Source organism: Notolepis coatsorum, assembly GCF_963971535.1.
Source record: "Notolepis coatsorum genome assembly, chromosome: 1".
In the NCBI taxonomy this organism is placed as follows: Eukaryota; Metazoa; Chordata; class Actinopteri; order Aulopiformes; family Paralepididae; genus Notolepis; species Notolepis coatsorum.
This window is the reverse complement of record NC_140165.1, coordinates 77,558,867-77,573,447: the sequence shown is the minus strand read 5'-3', so window position 1 is coordinate 77,573,447 and position 14,581 is coordinate 77,558,867.

The following is a 14,581-nucleotide window of genomic DNA, read 5'->3' as shown; positions in this document are numbered from 1 at the left end:
GATTCCAGGTTGAGACTTTTCTGCAAGAGCGGGTGTTCACCAAGATCAAGCCTCTTACTGCAACCATCCACAGGAATAAGAGAGGGAATTTTGCAAGTGAAAAGAGATGTGCACCTTCTGGTGCTCATATGCAGGTGGCCCATATGGAGAGATCAGGACTAGCGGCCCTGGTGGACCTAGCAGAGGGATCTGGTATGATACAACTGGAATCATCCCTTGAGAGAAGAGTGACAGAGGAGTGCCTTTCACTCTTCAATGTGGATGGGTCAATGTGCAAGACTGTTAAGAGCAAGTTGTTAGAGCTTTTCACCCTAGAACCAGTTCCTGAGGAACCGCAGAACTACGTGAGCCTTGTAGACATGGGTCTGATATGGCGGCTTGCCACCCCCACACCTGAGGACCGAGAGGCTAGGAAGCGGGATGGTTCAGAGTACCGCTGGAATGACTACCTGCATAAAATCTGCGCAATCATCTTCTCACGCCATGCTAATTGTTACAAAGGGTCAGATTAAACCGAATATATATATTTATTGCCTGAGATCCCATGTATAATATTTGTATATCGTTTGATATCCCTTGTGTATTCTTTGTACATATATACGGAATATCCCTTTATCTGGTACAGGACAGACCATAATATTCGTTCTCCTATTGGAAGCAATCCCCTGGCGCCAGTGCCTTACCCCCTAGAGCTGACTTCAAAGGTACCGACGAGATATGTCTGTACATGCCCAGCTTCTGCCCATGAATACGGCTGGCGAAATACGAATGGTACTATTTGTTCACCGTACATATAAATAGGGCGCAAGAAATGTAGAACTCCCCTTAGTCCCTTGTCCCGTTCAGTCTCGTTCAGTTCCAGTTATCCAAGTGACGTCTCTCCCCACTACGCAACGTGGGCAGAGTAGGGCTCGCATCGCCCCAAGATAGAGTCTCGTGTTATCCTAATGCGTTTGTTTAACGTATCGTTCGCTATTTATTAGTAAACCTTCATTACGAGTCAAAGACCACGTGAAGTGGGTAATTGTGCGTCTACATAGAGCATTTATTGCCGCGTACTAATAGGATAGTAACGTCAAGGTCAACCGTGCACTACCGCGCACCACGGAGGATTTACACCCCGCCAGCAGTGCCACTTTCCGGCAAGGATTATTATTCTTCATTGCTTTGACCAAGCTGCTGGAGCAGAGAACCGCCTACCCCACTGCTACTGTGGGATCTACACCTGCCCGTGAAGACATCACTCAAGCCTGTCTCTGTCGTACCAGAGACTCCACGGCTTTCACCTGCACGGCGCGCACCCTGGGACCAGGCTGCCTATCCCCGCTGACACAGGGGTGATATCGCCTCCGTGAACCATTGACTTGCATAGAGCTTTGCCCCCCTCTGCTGGCTTACAACCGGTAGTACACCCTTTCCCAGAGTACCATAGAGATAATCCTTAATATTCATTATTGATTTGCCTATGCACATTCGATTTGCCTTATAAGCGCATTCAAATGATAAATGTAATAACCCTTTGATGTAATAAATATTCTAAATGAGTATTTGTGTGGAAACCGTGTTATTGTGGAAGTGTTCTAATCTAATATACCTTTGTACGGTATTGGCCAGTAATGTACAGGACGGTAGTAGTTTAATGATACTAGTACTTGATTAATACAGTCAGGGAATTGTACCCCTCAGTTACAATTGGTCCTTCGAGCCCCGGATAATAATTAGCGTAATATTAATATAATATTAATATTGACATGGCCGATGACGAACACTCCACAAACGGTTCTCCTAAGCTAGATCGCCCGCAGCGCAGACGGCAGCCACCTCCCTATCTAGAGGCATACTCTGTCAGTCCAATACCTAGCTTTAAAGGGAAGTTAAACGCGGAAAAAGTAGAAAGTAAAATTATGTCCGACCCTAACAACCAGGCTACCCCGCCAACAGAGGCCCTAGTGGGTTCTAATGTAACTGACCAAGCTCACGGTGGGGACCAGGAGGGAACTGACACAACTTTACCCCCAGACAATACCGAAGAAATAGTCCCCGATCAGCTCCGGGAGGAAGACAACCCTAGAGAGACGCGCACCCAGGAGACGGATCTCCTTGGTACGCAACCGGAGAACGGATCTCCAACAAGTACTGCCGGGAGCCGATCGCCCCGAACGGCGTCTTCCCCCAGCGAGGCGGACAAGATGCTGGCGCAAGCACTCATCGCCACCCTGGCAGCCTCCACCGAACGCGATCGACTTCAAGCGCAACAGACGTGCGAGCGCGAACATTTTGCAGGCGAGCGAGAGCGCTTCCAGGCGCAACAAAGGAGTGAAGACGACCGAATAAGACTGGAGACCAGACGCCTCCAGACAGAAGAGAACATCGAGAGAAGCCGCGCCGACGTCGCAAATGCACAGCTCCACGCCGCCCATGCCAGCGCCAATGCCCAGCGCGACGTCGCCAACGCACAGCGCGACGCTGCCCAGGCCAGCGCCAATGCGCAGCGCGACATCGCCAATGCCCAGCGCGAAGCAGCGCGCGACGCAGCCCATTCCCGGCGCGAGGCAGAGCGCGACCGGCTGCAGGCGGAGCTGATGGACAAACTGGTTGCCATGGCGACACCCCCTCACTCCGCACGGAGCTCTCAGAGATCGTCAAGACATGGGTCTAGGACACATTCCCCTACCCGACGAAGCGACCCGGGACCCCGCCAACAGGAGGATCCTGTCCACGTCTCGGAACCCCCTCCCCGGCCGGTCCATACGAGACCTAGCAACCGGGAAGAACCGGACCACGCCGAGAGACTGAACAGAAGACTCCAGGTCCTAGCAGAGGGAGAGGAGCAGGAGGAGGAGGAGTGTCAAGCCGACCAGCAGCAACGTGCTCTGGCCCAGGAGGCCCAGTACAGCCCCGACCAGCAGCAACGTACTCAGGACCAGGAGGTCCAGTACAGCCCAGAAGTCAGCCCCGAGGCCCTGCGCTACAAACCCCCGACTCAACTCACGGGTGAGTTTGACGCACCGTCAGCCCCGAGGAACAGCACCTGGGTACCCGACCTTCGGTACCCACCAAGTACCAGCCCAAGACGACACACAAGAGGAGACTCGCCTAGGAGGCCTCTCCCCCAACGCTCACCGATGTGCCAGTCATCCATGACATCATACATTGGCACACCGACGTTTCAAGACTTCACCCATGAGAATCGAGCACAGTATACGGAGCTCCGGATGTGCTTAGAGACAATGATGGTGGATGTCGCTGATGAACGCCACAAGTATGCAATATTACTGCAGCACCTGAAAGTGCCCCGGGCGCACAATATAGCGCTAGCCTATGCCACCTCTACGACCCCATACACCGCGGCTCTAGCAGCGCTGGACCAGAGATATGGACGTATATGGGATTACGTAATAGAAGAGATAAGGCATATTGACCGCTTACCCCCAGCAACAGACAATCGCTCACTAGACGACCTGTCTATAAAAGTACAGTCCCTGGTAGGGATGCTGGGAGCGCAACGAGAAAAGGGTATGCACGAGCTATACGCCAACTCTAACGTCGAGAGGATTTTAGAGAAGCTGCCGCCCGCCAGACAGGAGCGCTTCAGGCGGCAAAGAGACCACCGTGATCCTAACGGTCCAGAACCATCCCTCCTAGACTTGGCCGACTTCCTGGCGAGAGAAGTCAGCAGCCTACGATTGGATACGTTCGTGCGGAGCACACCAAGCTCCAGAGAGGGACCTAGGAGAGTAAACGATGGCCGAAGATCGGTGACTGTTATGCACCAAGCCGAATCAGTACCGCAGCACCAGAACCACAACACCCCCTCGACGAAAGAGGACCAGTGGAAGATTGAGTGCCAGTACTGTGAGGGAGAACATCGGCTCTATCAGTGCGAAGATTTCAAGAAGCTGACCACGGATGATGTGAGCCAGTGGGTCAAGGACCACCGCCGCTGCTTCCGCTGCGCGCGCAGCCACCTAGCAGCTGAGTGCCGCTTGAAAAAGAAGTGCAGCAGGTGCGGTGGCACCCACCTGGAGGTCCTGCATGACATCAACAAGCGTCAGCCAGGACAACCGAGTGGGCCCGTCGCGGTAATGTACCATGCCGAGGCGGTGGCACCAGAACCAAAGTTCCACCAGACCGCTCCCTGGTGTCCCGACTGCTACGGCAGACACTGGGAGTCAAGGTGCGACTCGTACCATATAGAGTCTACGTCACCACCCACAGGAGTGCTCCACATTGACCAGCACAGCGGGACCCCCCGTGTGCTCCTCAAAGTGGTCAGAGTGCTCCTGAGCCACGAGGACAAGGTCCTGGACACTTACGCCGTCCTGGACGATGGGTCCGAAAAGACTCTCCTCCTCGCTTCCGCAGCAGCCCAGTTGGGCCTGCGAGGTGTCAAAGATACGATGACCATACGCACCATCAGAAGGGACCAGAAGACCATAAAGGGTGAAAAGGTCTCCTTCGAGATAGCAGCGGTGGACAAGCCCGAGAAGCAGTATAGTATAAGTAACGTCTTCACCAGCCACGACATAGGCCTGTCGCAGTACACCTACCCCATCCCACAGCTGATGGCTAAGTATGGGCACCTACGTCAACTACCTATACCGCTTATCGACGGCGCCACACCGACCCTGCTCATCGGCTCCGACCACGCGGACCTCATTCTCCCAATTGAGGCGGCCCACGTCGGACCCAAAGGATGCCCAGTCGCGGTCCAGACCCGACTGGGATGGACGCTCCAAGGCCCCCTCTACGGACTTGACAGTCAACCCACGTCTACAAGCTGCCTACACACAGAGGCGAGCGACACCAGCCTCTCCCCCGTACAGCAGAGGCTATTGACATTAAGCGAGAGGCCCGTGAGAGAACCGTGGGTACCAGAGGGAGTTCGGAACTCCACCCCCCTCAGCTGCGCTTCAGACGTAGCTGACCTCGAACCCAGCACCCCAAGCGACTCCTTGACGGGGCGGCCGGGACCGGCCCCTCCTCACACGGGGTACAGAGCGAACAAGAGAAACAGACGGAGGAGGAGAAAGCACAGCCAAGCACAGATCAAAGCAGTCTCAGGCCCGCTTCCTCCTAAGCCCCCCTTCATCCCGTCCAGTCGTCATGACCATAGACCAGTCACCACCCCGAGCTGCGTGGCCGGCCGGCCGCGTAAGCAAAGTGACCACTGGTGCCGACGGAAAGGTCAGAGTGGCAGAAGTGCTCGGCCAAGGGCGGATCTACAACCGACCCGTGGCGAGGCTGATAGAGTCGCCAAGGCTCCCCGACTCGCCTAATGACGACCATGACCCTGACTTTGTGAACTGCCCGACCCCTCACAGACATTGAGTAGTGGACAGTGCGGTTAATCTGTCTCTGCTTAGCTAATTAGGTGGGACTAATTAGGGGGCGGCTGTTACAAAGGGTCAGATTAAACCGAATATATATATTTATTGCCTGAGATCCCATGTATAATATTTGTATATCGTTTGATATCCCTTGTGTATTCTTTGTACATATATACGGAATATCCCTTTATCTGGTACAGGACAGACCATAATATTCGTTCTCCTATTGGAAGCGATCCCCTGGCGCCAGTGCCTTACCCCCTAGAGCTGACTTCAAAGGTACCGACGAGATATGTCTGTACATGCCCAGCTTCTGCCCATGAATACGGCTGGCGAAATACGAATGGTACTATTTGTTCACCGTACATATAAATAGGGCGCAAGAAATGTAGAACTCCCCTTAGTCCCTTGTCCCGTTCAGTCTCGTTCAGTTCCAGTTATCCAAGTGACGTCTCTCCCCACTACGCAACGTGGGCAGAGTAGGGCTCGCATCGCCCCAAGATAGAGTCTCGTGTTATCCTAATGCGTTTGTTTAACGTATCGTTCGCTATTTATTAGTAAACCTTCATTACGAGTCAAAGACCACGTGAAGTGGGTAATTGTGCGTCTACATAGAGCATTTATTGCCGCGTACTAATAGGATAGTAACGTCAAGGTCAACCGTGCACTACCGCGCACCACGGAGGATTTACACCCCGCCAGCAGTGCCACTTTCCGGCAAGGATTATTATTCTTCATTGCTTTGACCAAGCTGCTGGAGCAGAGAACCGCCTACCCCACTGCTACTGTGGGATCTACACCTGCCCGTGAAGACATCACTCAAGCCTGTCTCTGTCGTACCAGAGACTCCACGGCTTTCACCTGCACGGCGCGCACCCTGGGACCAGGCTGCCTATCCCCGCTGACACAGGGGTGATATCGCCTCCGTGAACCATTGACTTGCATAGAGCTTTGCCCCCCTCTGCTGGCTTACAACCGGTAGTACACCCTTTCCCAGAGTACCATAGAGATAATCCTTAATATTCATTATTGATTTGCCTATGCACATTCGATTTGCCTTATAAGCGCATTCAAATGATAAATGTAATAACCCTTTGATGTAATAAATATTCTAAATGAGTATTTGTGTGGAAACCGTGTTATTGTGGAAGTGTTCTAATCTAATATACCTTTGTACGGTATTGGCCAGTAATGTACAGGATGGTAGTAGTTTAATGATACTAGTACTTGATTAATACAGTCAGGGAATTGTACCCCTCAGTTACACTAATGCTTACCTCATCATTCTCATCAACAACAAGTATGACCTTCCCTTCAGCATCAAGGATGATGAGCATGATGATGAGCAAAACATCCACACGTCCCAAATGTTTTCCTGAAACCCGAAGACAGGTTCCCAGGTGAACTCATGGTCAACTCAGGAAACAAGGTCAGATTGCAAAAACTTGTGAAAGAACAGCTGAAAACACAAGTTGGTCAAGTGCAGGGTGATATCATATACTGTGAGGGAGAAGTGTCAACCAACCTCAGCACTGGCATCGATAATGGGGATTATGTCTTCAAACATCCAGAGGCAGATACAATGCTGCTCTCCGCCTATGCAAAGGTAAGGACCACCAACTACACTGGACCTGTTGTTCTAGACTGCGGAGACACAGACGTGTTTGTCCAAGCAGCTTATGTCTCGCAACAAATCAGAGGTGATCTGCTGATCAAGCGCAAGAATGCATTTATCAACTGCCGTGCAATGCTCTCTGAAGAGGTTGCAGACATCATCATACCTCTCCATGGCAGTGACCACACCTCAGGCTTCTATGGGCATGGAAATAAAAAGGTGTTGGAGAAGGTGATGGTTGTTCCTGAGGCAAGATAGCTCCTAGTACGAGTGGGTGATAGTCTGGAGTTGAAAGATGAAGTGAGAGCAGATATGAAAGCATTTGTCCTCTCAATTGTTTACGCTGAGAGTGCAGATGTTATGTGTGGCCCGGCCAGAGCTTCCAAGTGGCACAAATTGAAGAAGTGTACGATTCGTCTCCCACCTGATGAGGACTCCTTGGATCTTCATGTGGAAAGGACAAACTACATTACATATTGCCAGCTCCATTACAACCTTCAAGAACATCCTTTCCCCATTGGTCACGGCTGGGAACTAGTGAATGGGAAGTGCCGGCCAGTGTGTCATACCCTTGCCCCAGCAGCTCACATCTCATGACTGCTCAGATGAGAGTAGCAGTGATGATGAATGCAGTCAGTGTGGAGAATTAACAGATTCTGATGAAGAATAGTGATTCTGTCTCCCGTTCTCATCATCCACCAACAACAAGTTGTTACATTATATCATCTGCTTAGCTTACTTTATATCCATCCCTATACTCTGTATTTTGTGTTTTCTACCAGCCTTTTCTCTCCACCCTTATTTCCTTTTTTTAATATTGTGATGTGAACATTAGTGTGTTTTTATTCTAACAATTATATTTTCAGTTTGACATTACATGGTTCAGTTGCTGTGTCAGCCAGAGGGAGATGCTGTTGCCTCCAAATCTGCCCTTAAGGCCATTAGGCTACTAGTTGATCAATTATTATTTTGGAGTGCTATTTGTTGAAGCACCATAGTTATACAAAAGTTACAAAACATATATAAAGAAAGAAAAAAAACACCTCCCTTTTGACTGTTCACCTTGTCGTGGTAAGGGAGCTAGAGTACCTCAGTGAACCCTGAGAGCTATGCCAGTAGGAGGAAACTCCTAGCAGGTTTTACCAAACCGAACAGGTCTAGGGAGAGAGGTCAGACAAAGCTGTCAGACAACCTTGTGGAAACAGCATCTGGGGCCAATAACCCACCCTGCTGAAGCAAACAGGGGTGATCATGTCTCCAACTTTCACAGATGGATGGAGTATGGTGGAAGATAGCCATCTATCCCCTCTGTCCATAACTCATCTCATCATGAGAAGAGCTTTCATTAGAGCCTAATATGAAGGCTCTGTGACGATTTTGAAAAAAATCCATTTTGGAGCTCAAAATTGGCAGCCATCTTCCATTTGAAGGTCAACAATAGGTCAAATCATTATATAAACACCAAATATGTATTCCTTGATCAAAATAAGCTCTGAAACCATGTATTGTGCATCATTGTAGGTCAAACCATTAAAAAGTTCATTTCCACGGCAGCCATTTTGGATTTTGGTCTCACGAATTTTCCCTGCCTTTTAAAAAAATACACCTCGGCTAAATTTGTTTATTAACCCTCCTAGATGACAAATCCATTGAGAAACGGACCTTCGCTCTCCATGGTCACGGAAGTGCCTCAGATGACCCTACTAATAGTCGACTAGTGGAATTCTATAGTGACATTTTTATTTAGTTTATTATATTACATTTTATTCTACATTTAATTGTCTGTTAATGTTGATTCACCAAACGACCAAAACAAATTCCTTGTATGAGCAAACTTACTTGGCAATAAAGACCTTTCTTATTCGGATATGTTATAGCCTAAACTTATAGCCATTACCCACCATTATACATGCTCGAGAATGACAGAACAGAACAGGTTAAAAAAATAAAAAGTAGATAATTCAATTTATTTATTAGTTATAGTACAGTACAACAATTTATTTAAAATGTTTGGCACATACAACCAGTATCAAGAAACATGAAAAGAAACAAATGCTGCACAAATCACATTAATAGTGTGGCATTTTCAACTGATCTGCCCATCTCTCACTGTCACCCATTCTGAGAGGTATTTCAAGTGTGTCTGATATTTTGAAGTGATGCAGGCATCTTTCACGGCCCTGAGCCCTGGGAGCCTATGATCTGATTGTCATTGGAACCTTTATACTGCAGGAAGTCCCAACTAATTCACCCAGGGTGGAAAGGAACCCAACCTGAGCATGACGAGAGAAAAGAGCTGTTGTGTGAATGGTTAATGGAGGTATGTGGAGCACACCAACACGTTAGCGGTATATAAACTCTTCAAACGTTTTGGATATTACCAATATTGTTCTGTTGGTATTCACTCTCATGAAGATAAGATATTCCTTTATTGATCCCCTTGGGGAAATTCAGGCATCATAGCAGCATGGGGGGGGGGTACAGCAGGTAGTAGAAGACAGGTGACATAATTATAGTACAGTGGAGAAGTAAAAATAAAATAGAATAAAAAAGCAGTGTAAATATAAATATATATTTATATAAAAATATAACAAATCAATATAATTAACTTTGGACATGTGCATATGGGCAAGATGAGGTATGTATGCCCTCTCAGTTATATTTGCCCTACAATAAATAGCTACAATATAATCTAATAATACAATAATCTAAATCTAATATAAAATAAAATAAATAATAATGCTGTTGGTATTTACTCTCGTTTTGAGTTGCTTGGTGGATTGGATGATTGCACTCTCCCACAGTAATGAGGAGAAAAACAACACATATTGGCATATTTTTACACTTTATTCATTTGACACTGTCAGGGACGCCTGAATACTTTCCACAACAAATTCGTGTTTCTGCGTCTCTGATTGCCCACGCGCGTTTCTGGTCATGTGACATGTGCGCCAATCGTGGGACCGCAAGTTTTTGGATGGTTAAGCTTAGGCGCTCTTTCGAAGTTGGTTAAGGTTAGAGTTTGTCTTAGAGCATGGCGATAGAACACCAGCCCTGATTCCAAACTATAACCTTAACCAACTGCGAAAGAGTCACCTAAGCTTAACCAGTAAACTAGGCGTTAGGTAGTTTGCAGGCTGTTAGACCCGGAAATAGGCACAGAACTTGCCGTCCCACCGCGGCGCACATGTCACATGCCCAGAAACACGCGTGGCCAATCCGAGCGCAAAACTCGAACGCGGAAACACGAATGTGTTGTGGAAAGTATAGACGCGTCAGGGACCTCAGTAGCGTGTGGAAGATCCATACACAGCCCCAACAGCTTGGCACCTCCTCCTCATGCTGGTCACCAGCCTGGTCAACCAGGATTTCTTTTGAGCCGCTGCCCACACTGTCAGCTGTGTTGCCCATTCCACGAATGCATGCTCCTTACAAGTTGTACCTCGTTGTAAAGGTGACTAATCAGGCTTTCCAACGATATAAAATACAATACCAATTGGTATTATTAAAGGGGAGGAATAATCGACGAGATAACGTTTCCAAACTGTTTTTGAGGAGTTTATATGGCAGGTAGGAGACCCTGCAGTGTGGTGTTGCCAGTGTGGCTGCATTCTTCTGAGGAGGACTCACCAGCAGGGGGCAGCATCAGTTACCCTATCAGTGCACCTCCACACTGGGTAGTGAGCTGAGCTTTGAGATTTACATGCACTAACTTTATTATGTTACTAATCTCTTATAAACATTTAAATAAATAATAATAATAATAATAATAATAATAATAATAATAATAATAATAATAATAATAATAATAATAATAATAATAATAATAATAATAATAATAATAATAATAATAATAATAATAATAATAATAATAATAATAATAATAAATAAATAAATAAATAAATAAAATAGAAAAGAAAAGAAAGTTTACACAACAAACCAAGACCTAATGCAATACAGGTGCAGCTCAATAAATTAGAATATCGTGGAAAAGTCAATATATTTTGCTGTATTGATGCAGTAATTTGTGCAAAAGGAGTCCCAATCAAGTACTGAGTGAACATACATGAACATACTTTTCAGGAGGCCAACATTTCTATATACATTTTTTTTTGTCTTGTGTAATATTCAAACTTTCTCAGATACTGAAATTTGGGCTGTAAGCCATAATCATCTAAATTAAAACAAATAAAGCCTTGAAATATTTCACTTTTTGTGTAATGAATCTATAATATATGAGAGTTTCGCTTTTTGAATTGAATTACTGAAATAAAATAACTTTTCCATGATATTCTAATTTATTGATCTGCACCTGTATATATATATATACAACTAAAAGAAACAATAGGCCATAAATTGCTTAAAGGAAGTCCTTGACATTTCCGTTTTATCCACCGACACTTGTTACGTTCATTGGGGTTCTTCCATGTGTCCTCAGTTCCTGTCAACATGACTAGTAGTCAGCGGGTTAGGGTTACCTAGGGTTAGGTGGGTTTGTTTTCAATGTGGACTGCTAACCAAATATTTAAGGTAAACTACAAGTGAAATATGTAAATGTACATATACAAGGATCTCAGCAATGACAACATGACCTGCTGTCAGGCGAAAAGCACTGTAGCTTATATCCAATTTAGAACATTTTCCTGTTTTCTTCTTGAATTGAAAGTTTACACGGTTCTCTATTTTGTAGAAAGTTTCATAATAGACCCGCCATTGCCGATGTAGACCATTCCAGTTCTATCAGTGCCACCCGTTTTAAAGAGTTGCATTCCTCTGCCGTGGGACAACAACATACCCCGCACCCCTCTCTCCTATGGCAAGAACTCAAGAGAGAACCCTTAAATGTACGATGATGTACCTCTGATGTAAAATCAGGGGCTGCTCCATAGACTGGTGTTGCTGACTTTGAGGTGCTGTGAATTATCGCCTACTTTACCTAAAATTAGGTTTATATTCTAGTATTTCTAACAGGTCCGAACCGCAATTTAAAACCAAATTTTGGTGTAAGAGCTCACACAAACATTTTAAACCTGATTTTGGTGTAAAAAGCTCACACAAACATTTCAAACCTCATTTTGGTGTAAAAGCTCACACACACATTTGAAACCTCATTTTGGGGTAAAAGCTCACACAAACATTTTGGTGTAAAAGCTCACACAAACATTTTGGTGTAAAAGCTCACACAAAAATGTTGGTGTAAAAGCTCACACAAACATTAGAATGGGCCCACAAAGTCAACGACCCGGAAATTGACATCAGAATTGTGAGAGTTTTTAAAGAACAAACAAAACATGAATTCTTAAAAATGTGTGTCGTTCTGCTTTAACCCATTCTCTGCCACCACTTTGATCATCCTAAACCATTCTCTGCCAGTACTATAAGTCTATGGAGATGTTCACCTTCTTTGCAGGGCTATAACTTTTTTAATTGTATTGCTAAATTGACATTACTATGGCCCATTCAACATCGATTATCTATCGTTCAGGGTGTAGGAACGTTTTACTTTTTCATTCACACATTCATAAGAAAATACCGTCTAGAGTATAAATATGTTTTTATCATTTTCTGCAGTATTTCATAGAACGTGAGTTAAGTTTATAATTCCGTGACCGACGTTAAATGATTTATGTAGTATGGGTGATATATAGATCAGAGCAGTTTGTATCGAAAATGATAAAGAAAAACGCTGAAACTTACATCAGCTTCCTCATAGCATTGGGCGATGAGAGTGGAGCAAACGGATCCCAGTTATGTGATGTGGATCGATGCGATCCAGTTCCGGTTTGTATAATACTAATATACGCCCAAATCATGTGTATTATTGAGTTATGGCAATGGATCGATATCCACGGTGTGTGTCTTGAGTCCAGGGACGATAAACGAGTGCCCGGACGGAATAGTGAGACGCACCGGGAACCCAAGAGATCGACTTCCGGTTGCAACTCGCCGATCAGCCAGCAGGTGGCAGTATTGAAGCGTTGCAGAGTTGTGATGGCTCCCGCAGCATATGACAAGGCTCCGTGGGTGAAATATGAATTCCATGACTGAAATATGAACTTGAAACACGCTGTACAGCGATATTGGCAGACAACGCATGGCGGGCAATAACGCTGAACAGCGATTTTGGCGGGTAATGTATGAGGATTCGCCTGTTCCCTGAACTTTTCCCTGTCTACTCTCCCTCACCAGCCCCCACCCTTGCGATGATTTACTCTCCTCTACTCTTCACCAGCCCCCACCCTTGGACTACCTTCACGCAGCTGTCATAGTTTATGATTAGCGCCCCAGAGGGCTTTATATACCTGGACCTCCCTTCCAGTCCTGGTCGGGTCGTTCTGTATCTGTGTTCACTCTGTGTTCATGGAGTTCTGTACGTTACCATCCTGTACGTTACCATCACCTGCCGCGTCTCCGGCGTGAGACGACGTGCCAGCCATCACCACCTGTCGCCGTTTGCCTGGAGTGGGACACTGTCTTCACTCTCTAATTCTCTACGGGAGGTTTTCCAGTGTTCCCACTCCAGACGTCAAGCCGGCGCATCATCGCTCCCTATTTTCCACGGGAGGATGGCATCTCTTCGCCCCGGTCCCCTGGGACCCCTTTGTTCTGCGTTGCCCGGCCCCCCCCGGCCTCCGCTGTCGGGCCCCTGTCTCAAGTCAAGTCAAGTCAAGTCTCCGTGCCCGGCCCCCCCGAGGAGGAGGAAGAGGATCTCCGTGCCTGGAGTGGGACACCGCCTGCGCTCTCTAATTCTCTACGGGAGGTTGTTAGTGTTCCCACTCCAGACGTCAAGCCGGCGCGTCATCGCTCCCTAATTCTCTACGGGAGGATGGCGCCTCTTCCCCCCGATCTCCGCTGTCGGGCCCCTGTCTCAAGTCAAGTCAAGTCAAGTCTCCGTGCCCGGCCCCCCCCCCGAGGAGGAGGAAGAGGATCTCCGTGCCTGGAGTGGGACACCGCCTGCGCTCTCTAATTCTCTACGGGAGGTTGCCAGTGTTCCCACTCCAGACGTCAAGCCGGCGCGTCATCGCTCCCTAATTCTCTACGGGAGGATGGCGCCTCTTCCCCCCGGCCTCCGCTGTCGGGCCCCTGTCTCAAGTCAAGTCAAGTCATGTCTCCGTGCCCGGCCCCGCTGTCGGGCCCCTGTCCCCGTGCCAGGCCTCCGCCGTCGGGCCCCTGTCCCCGTGCCAGGCCTCCGCCGTCGGGCCCCTGTCCCCATGCCAGGCCTCCGCCGTCGGGCCCCTGTCCCCGTGCCAGGCCTCCGCCGTAGGGCCCCTGTCCCCGTGCCAGGCCTCCGCCGTCGGAACCCTGTCCTCATCCCTGTAAGCAGCTCTGGCCCTCGCCCTGTCCAAGGCCTTAACCCTGTTCTCTGTCCCTGTCTCCAGCCAGCCTCTCCGGGCCTCTGTCCCTGTCCCCCTCTCCAGTGCCCTTGGTCCTGGCCCTGACACTTAGCCCTGGTCCTTAGCCCTGGCCCTTAGCCTTAGTCCCTTAGCCTGTTCGCCTCTTAAAGGCACAGTGCCGCATTTTCCATATTTCCTTGACTCTAGTGTTTTTGTGTTTTCCCTTAAAGGGACTGTGCCGCTTTTTGTTCTATAATAAATATTTGCCCTGTTTTGGCTTACTCTCATACCTGTCTTGTGTT